This window comes from Halichoerus grypus, chromosome X (genome assembly GCF_964656455.1).
Source record: "Halichoerus grypus chromosome X, mHalGry1.hap1.1, whole genome shotgun sequence".
NCBI classification, from domain to species: domain Eukaryota; kingdom Metazoa; phylum Chordata; class Mammalia; order Carnivora; family Phocidae; genus Halichoerus; species Halichoerus grypus.
The window spans coordinates 90,683,405-90,690,054 of record NC_135727.1 but is presented as its reverse complement, the minus strand read 5'-3'; the positions used below and the strand labels follow the sequence as shown (position 1 = coordinate 90,690,054).

The 6,650-nt window shown below is 47.0% G+C and overlaps 2 pseudogenes; one reads left to right on the top strand and one right to left on the bottom strand.

Moving 5' to 3' along the window:
* Nucleotides 1-1,021: 1,021 nt before the first annotated feature.
* LOC144380401 (single-strand selective monofunctional uracil DNA glycosylase pseudogene) lies at nucleotides 1,022-1,604 on the bottom strand (annotated as a pseudogene).
* A 2,701-nt stretch (nucleotides 1,605-4,305) lies between these two features.
* Nucleotides 4,306-4,399, top strand: LOC118545234 (U6 spliceosomal RNA; annotated as a pseudogene).
* The last annotated feature ends 2,251 nt before the right edge of the window (nucleotides 4,400-6,650 follow it).

Here is a 6,650-nt window from a genome sequence, read left to right as displayed (position 1 = left end):
GAGGTGATATTTCATTGTAGTTTTGATTTGTATTTTCTTGATGATGAGTGATGTTGAACAGCTTTTCATGTGTCTATTGGTCATCTGGATGTTTTCTTTGGAGAAATGTCTGTTCATGTCTTCTGCCCATTTTTTAAATTGGATTAATTGGTTTTTGGGTGTTGAGTTGTATAAGTTCTTTATGTATTTTGGATAAGAACCCAATATTGGAAGAAAAAAAAAAAGAACCCTATATTGGGTATGTCACTTGCCAATATCTTCTCCCATTCTGTAGGCTGCCTTTTAGGTTTTTTAAAAAGATTTTATTTATTTATTTGACAGAGAGACACAGCGAGGGAGGGAACACAAGTGGGGGGGGGGGTGGGAGAGGGAGAAGCAGGCTTCCCGCAGAGCAGGAAACCCGATGCGGGGCTCGATCCCAGGACCCTGAGATCATGACCTGAACCCAAGGCAGACGCTTAACGACTGAGACACCCAGGCGCCCCTTTTTTTTCTTTTAAATATTTTATTTATTGATTGATTGATTTGAGAGAGAGAGAGAGCACGAGTGGGTGGAGGGGCAGAAGGAAAGGGAGAGGGAGAAGCAGACTCTCCGCTGAGTGGAGAACCTGAGAGATCATGATCTGAGCCAAAGGCAGCCGCTTAACCAACTGAGCCACCTAGGTGCCCCGGTTTAGGAGTTTTTAATGCTTGGAATGAAAAATCACAGGCTGGGTTTTTCGTAAAGTTATTGGTCCATCTCTGGCAGGGCAAGGATCTGCCCTCACCCAGCAAGGTCTTCGAAGTGGGGGGAGCTCCTTCCGTAGGGTGGGACAGTGACGCCCCAACCAGGAGGCAAAAAAGCAAGAAGTATAAGGAGCACCCACCTGCCAGGCCCAGGCACGCCACAAGGCACTTTCAAGTGTTCTCTCACTTAATCCCCACACCTACCCCATGAGGTAGGGATCCCCGTTTTACCAATGAGGATCCTGAGGCTTGGAGGGGTTCATCAAATTTGTCCAAAGTCATAAAGTTCACAAAGTCATGAAGTCTCAAAGCCAGGTCTTCTGGTCTTCCCCACTCTGCCACACTGAATTCTTTCTCTGATCCAGCCTCAGTGTCCCCTAAGAGGTTCACTCTTAGCATCCGTATCCCTTGCTTTGTCCTGTTCCCTCTGACTGAGGGCACTCCAGTCCCAGCACTGGTCGCTTCAGGTGCTCTTGGGGCAGGGTCAACATAGATCCCCCAATGCTCAACCAGTCCCGGACTATGCTCACTTCCCCAAAGGGCACCCCAGTCTGGGCCATGCCAATGGCCCCGGGGTTCATGCCCAGGAAGAGTACTTCCTTGGGGCCCTGGCAGTAGCAGGTCACCTAGCTGTGGTGAGGCTCCCACGCATACTCCACAGGATTGTAGATGATGCCCACAGGCTCTGAGAATTGCAGTTGGCTCAGTTCAGCACTAAGCCGCAGCTCCTCCTCCAGGAAGCCCTCAGCCACGCTTTGAGGGCAAGGCTGGGGCTCTATCAGGGCACTGGGAGGCTCATGGAGGGGCCCCAGTGGATAAGCCTGGGGCACAGCCATGTCACTGCCCCCTTTTTCAATCCTGTTTAAAACGACCTTCTACCAAGGAGTCTTTCCCGATGGACTCCTCTCCATTTCTACAAGCCTGAGTTCACTCCAGGCTCAGCTGCCCACTTTGCACTCCAATTGCTCCTGAGGGTTTGCCAGGCTCTGGGTGTGTTTCCATCATGTCTGGGCCTCCCATGGGGCAGGGATCAAGGTTCTTCTCCCCCATGGGACCTCGGGGTTGACAGAACAGCTTGATCTATCAACCTGTTCTCCGACCCTAGCCTGGTTCAGCTCTCCACCCGGTTTCTGCCTTTTAGTTTTGTTGACTGTTTCCTTCGCTGTGCAGAAGCAATTGTTCCAACACTCTGTTGAAAAGACTCTCCTACCTCCATCGAATTTCTTTTGCATCTTTGGCAAAAATCAAATGTCAGCATTTGTGTGAGTCTATTTCTGAGCTCCTCTGCCCCATGATATGTGTGTCTGTTCCTTTGCCAGTACCACACTGTCTGGGGTACTGTAGTTTTGTGGGGTTTTTGTTAAGATTTTATTTATTCATTTGAGACACAGAGATACAGAGAGAAAGAGAGCATGAGCAGGGGGAGCGGCAGAGGGAGAGGGAGAAGCAGGCTCCTCGCTGAGCAGGGAGCCCGATGTGGGGCTCGATCCCAGGACCCTGGGATCATGACCTGAGCCAAAGGCAGATGCTTAACAGACCGAGCCACCCAGGTGCCCATTGTATATTTCTTTGGTTATCAATTCTACATCGGTTTCCAATGCGATTGAATTTTGTGTGCTGACCTTGTACACTGCAACCATGCTAAGCTTATTCATTAGTTCTAGGAGGGGTTTTTTGTTTGTTTTTCTTTTGTAGATTCCTTGAGATTTTCTACATAGACAATCTTGTTGTCTGTGAATAGAAGCAGTTTAACTTCTTCCTTTCCAATCTGTATGCCTTTTATCTTTTTTTTTTTTTTGTAAGCTCTATGCCCAACGTGGGGCCAGAACACTCAGAACCCCATGATCAAGAGTCATTTGCATGCTCCACTGACTTCTAGGCACCCCTTACCTTTTTTTTTAGAGAGGGGGAGAGAGGGCAGGGAGGGGCAGAGGGAGAGGGAGAGAGAGAATCTCAAGCAGGCTCCACGCCCAGCCATGGAGCTCGATCTCACAACCCTGAGATCATGACCTGAGCCAAAATCAAGAATTGGATGCTGAACCGAAGGAGCCAGCCAGGCACCCCCAAGGTCTTTGTTTTCCCAAGAAGTTCCTGAATGGTCCTTGATTGCTTCAGTTTCTTTTCTATGCTCCAATTCAGCATCATACTAAAGATCAGATGATTTGGAGAAAAATTAATTTGTGCAAAACATAACCAAGGAAGATTTAGTTAAATTATAGGTTTTTTTTCTTTTTTTTTTTTTTTTAAAGATTTATTTATTTATTTGGGAGAGAGACAGAGACCATGTGCCGGAGGGGCAGAGGGAGAGGGAAAGAGAATCTCAAGCAGACTCCGAGCTCAGTGCAGAGCCCAACTCAGGGCTCGATCCCATGATCCCGAGATCATGACCTGAGCCGAAACCAAGAGTTGGAAGCCCAAATGACTGCACCACCCAGGTGTCCCTATAGGCTTTATTTCAGCACACTTGGTTGATAATAAAATTCATAATTCAAGTAACATCCAGAGGTCTCTAAGCATTTAATGGTAGAGAAGACCAAACCTATTTGGGGTAGATCATAGAACTGGCCCTAATTCTCCACTCTTCCCTATATCCATGCCCATGTGCACTGTGACTTCAACAGTTTCTCCCATCAAGAGGTGGAGTCTGGCCTTGGACTTGCTTTGGCCTATAGGACAGTAGCAATGTGATGTAAGCAGAGGCTTGAGACAGGCTTACACATGCTGCTCTTGGGAACTCTAAGCCTAGGCTAGACTGCTGGAGCAGGGTTGAGCCAAGCCAACAGAGGCTGCTCTTAGACTTACCCGCCTGCCATCTGCCAGATATGTGAGCAAGGCCATCCTTTACCCTCCAGCCCCAACTGAGAAGGTACCCGAACCACCCAGCTAACCCACAGAATCATGAGAAATAATTTAAGGTTTAATGTTTTAAGTCATTAAAGTTTGGGGACTGTTTGTTATGCAGCAAAAGCCAGCTAATAGGGGCGCCTGGGGGCTCAGATGGTTAAGCATCTGCCTTCAGCTCAGGTCATGATCTCCAGGTCCTGGGATTGAGCCCCGTGTCGGGGCTCAGCAGGGGGTCTGCTTCTCCCTCTCCCACTCCCTCTCCCCTTGCTTGTGCTCTTTCTGTCTTTCTCAAATGAATAAATAAAATCTTAAAAAAGCCAGTTAATAGACAATTCTAGAATGATTTATATAACACCAACATGAAAATGGAAAAAGATATTTTTAAGTAACCCCTTGCTGTCGTTCAAACATCATCAAAAAAATCTTTGCATAAAGCTTCTTTTTGGAAATGAAGGAAAAGTTTATTTCTTTTTTTTAAGATTTTATTTATTTATTTGACAGAGAGAGAGACAGCGAGAGAGGGAACACAAGCAGGGGGAGTGGTAGAGGGAGAAGCAGGTTTCCCAGTGAGCAGGGAGCCCGATGTGGGGCTTGATCCCGGGACCCTGGGATCACGACCCGAGCCAAAGGCAGACGCCCAACGACTGAGCCACCCAGGCGCCCCTAAATAAAATCTTAAAAAAAAAAAATTTAAGGTGTTTGCACTTCAAAAGACACTAAGAAAAGGAAAAGACAGTGCTTGCTTTGGCAGCACATACACTAAAATCGGAACAATACAGAGAAGATTAGCGTGATTGACACACAAATTCGTGAAGTGTTCCATATTTTTACAGAAAAAAAGTAATACCCATTAAAATGATAAAATTAAGGGCTCAAGCCGGCAGAGCAAGTGACTCTGTTTTTTAAAACAATTTTTAAAAATATTTTATTTATTTGTCAGAGAGAGAGAGAGAGAGGACAAGCAGGGGGAGCGGCAGGCAGAGGCAGAGGGAGAAGCAGGCTTCCCACCGAGCAGGGAGCCCAATGCAGGGCTCGATCCCAGGACCCTGGGATCATGACCTGAGCCGAAGGCAGACGCTTAACCGACTGAGCCACCCAGGCGCCTTCATAGGCTAGTATTCATAGCAGCGTTATTCATAAGAACAAAAATCCAGAAACTATCCATATGTCTATTACTGATGAACAGATAAAATGTGGCACTTCCGATACACAATGGATTCCTATCAGCAATAAAAAGGAACAGAACACTGACAACGTGGATGAACCTCAACAACATTACACTAAGTGAAAGAAGCTAGATACAAAGTTCCATATGTTGTATGAGTCCATTTATATGAAATGTCCATAAAAGGCAAATCCATAGAGACAGAAAGGTCAGTGGTTGCCTGCGACTGGGGGTCGGGAGTGGGCAGTGACTGCAAGTGGGCTCGCGGGAAATTTTGGAGCTGATGGGAAAGTTCTGAAAGTGGCTTGTGATGATGTTGGCGCGAGGCTATAAATGTACTAAAAATCATCGAACTGTACACTAACAATGGGTGAACTTTGTGATATGGAAGCTGTACGCTGATGAAACTATAAAATGTGCCCAGTGCCAGGAAAGACGGGCAGGTTTTATCTTGCCCCTGCAGCCCCGGCACCTCCAACCACAGTGTGTGTGGCCGGAAACCAAGACCAGGGTTCACCCTCGCGCCACAGATGAGAGAGAGGGAACTGGGGGGTGCTGCAGCCGCGGCTGTTCTCCTGACCGGACACCGCCAACCTCCCCAAGGCCTGGCCATTAGAAATGTGAGGAGCTTCTCCAGAAGTCTTTCCGACAAAATCTTTCTTTCTCTTGGCTTGAAATCCGACTTTTCCAGGCTTCCACAAATATACCAGGGTTTCTGTACTATCTCCCTGTTTCCCCCCCAGTCATTACCGATGACAAGTGGGGTATGGCCACATCAATTTCTTCCTCTTTTTAAAGATTGTATTTATTTATTTGAGGGAGAGAGAGAGAGAGAGAGCATGAGCGGGGTGAGGGGCAGAGGGAGAAACAGACCTCCCACCAAGTGGGGACCCCGATGCGGGGCTCGATCCCAGGACCCTGGGATCATGACCTGAGCCGAAGGCAGTTGCTTAACCGACTGATTATTTATTTATTTATTTATTTAAGCATGAGAGGGGGGGAGGGTCAGAGGGAGAAGCAGACTCCCTGCTGAGCAGGGAACCGATGCAGGACTGGATCCCGGGACTCCAGGATCATGACCTGAGCCGAAGGCAGTCGCTCAACCAACTGAGCCACCCAGGCGCCCCAGAGCTCATTCTTTTTTTATGGCTGAGTAATTCTCCATTATATATATGTACCACATCTTCGTTATCCATTCATCTATGGTTGGACCCTTGGGTTGCTTCTGTATCTTGGCTATTGCAAATAACGCTGCAATAAACATGGGAGTGTGTATATATTTGCGAGCCAGTGTTTTGGTTTTCTCTGGGTAAATACCCAACAGTGGAATTACTGGATCATATGGTTTTTTTATTTTTAACATTTTGAGGAAACTCTATACTGTTTTCCACAGGGGCTGCACAAGTTTGCACTCCCACTAACAGTGCACAAGGTTTCCCTTTTCTCTGCATCCTCGCCGACACCTGGTGTTTCTTGTCCTTTTTTTTATAATTATTCTTTTTTTTATAATTATTCTTTTTTTTAAGGTTTTTATTTATTTATTTGATAGAGAGACAGCGAGAGCGGGAACACAAGCAGGAGTGGGAGAGGGAGAAGCATGCTTCCAGCCAAGCAGGGAGCCTGATGCAGGGCTGGATCCCAGGACCCTGGGATCATGACCAGAGCCGAAGGTAGATGCTTAACGACTGAGCCACCCAGGCGCCCTCTGTCTTTTTGACAGTAGCCATTCTGACGGATGTGAAGTGAGATCTCACTGTAGGTTTGATTCGTTACTTCCCTGATGATGAGTGATGTTGAGCATCTTTCCATATGTCTGTTCTTCACACCCATTCCTGCTTCTGTGGATCTCCGGAGCCCCAGAGGATGACATGGATATATTCTGAGATTATGTCCTTCCTCCTTTTTTATGTGAAAA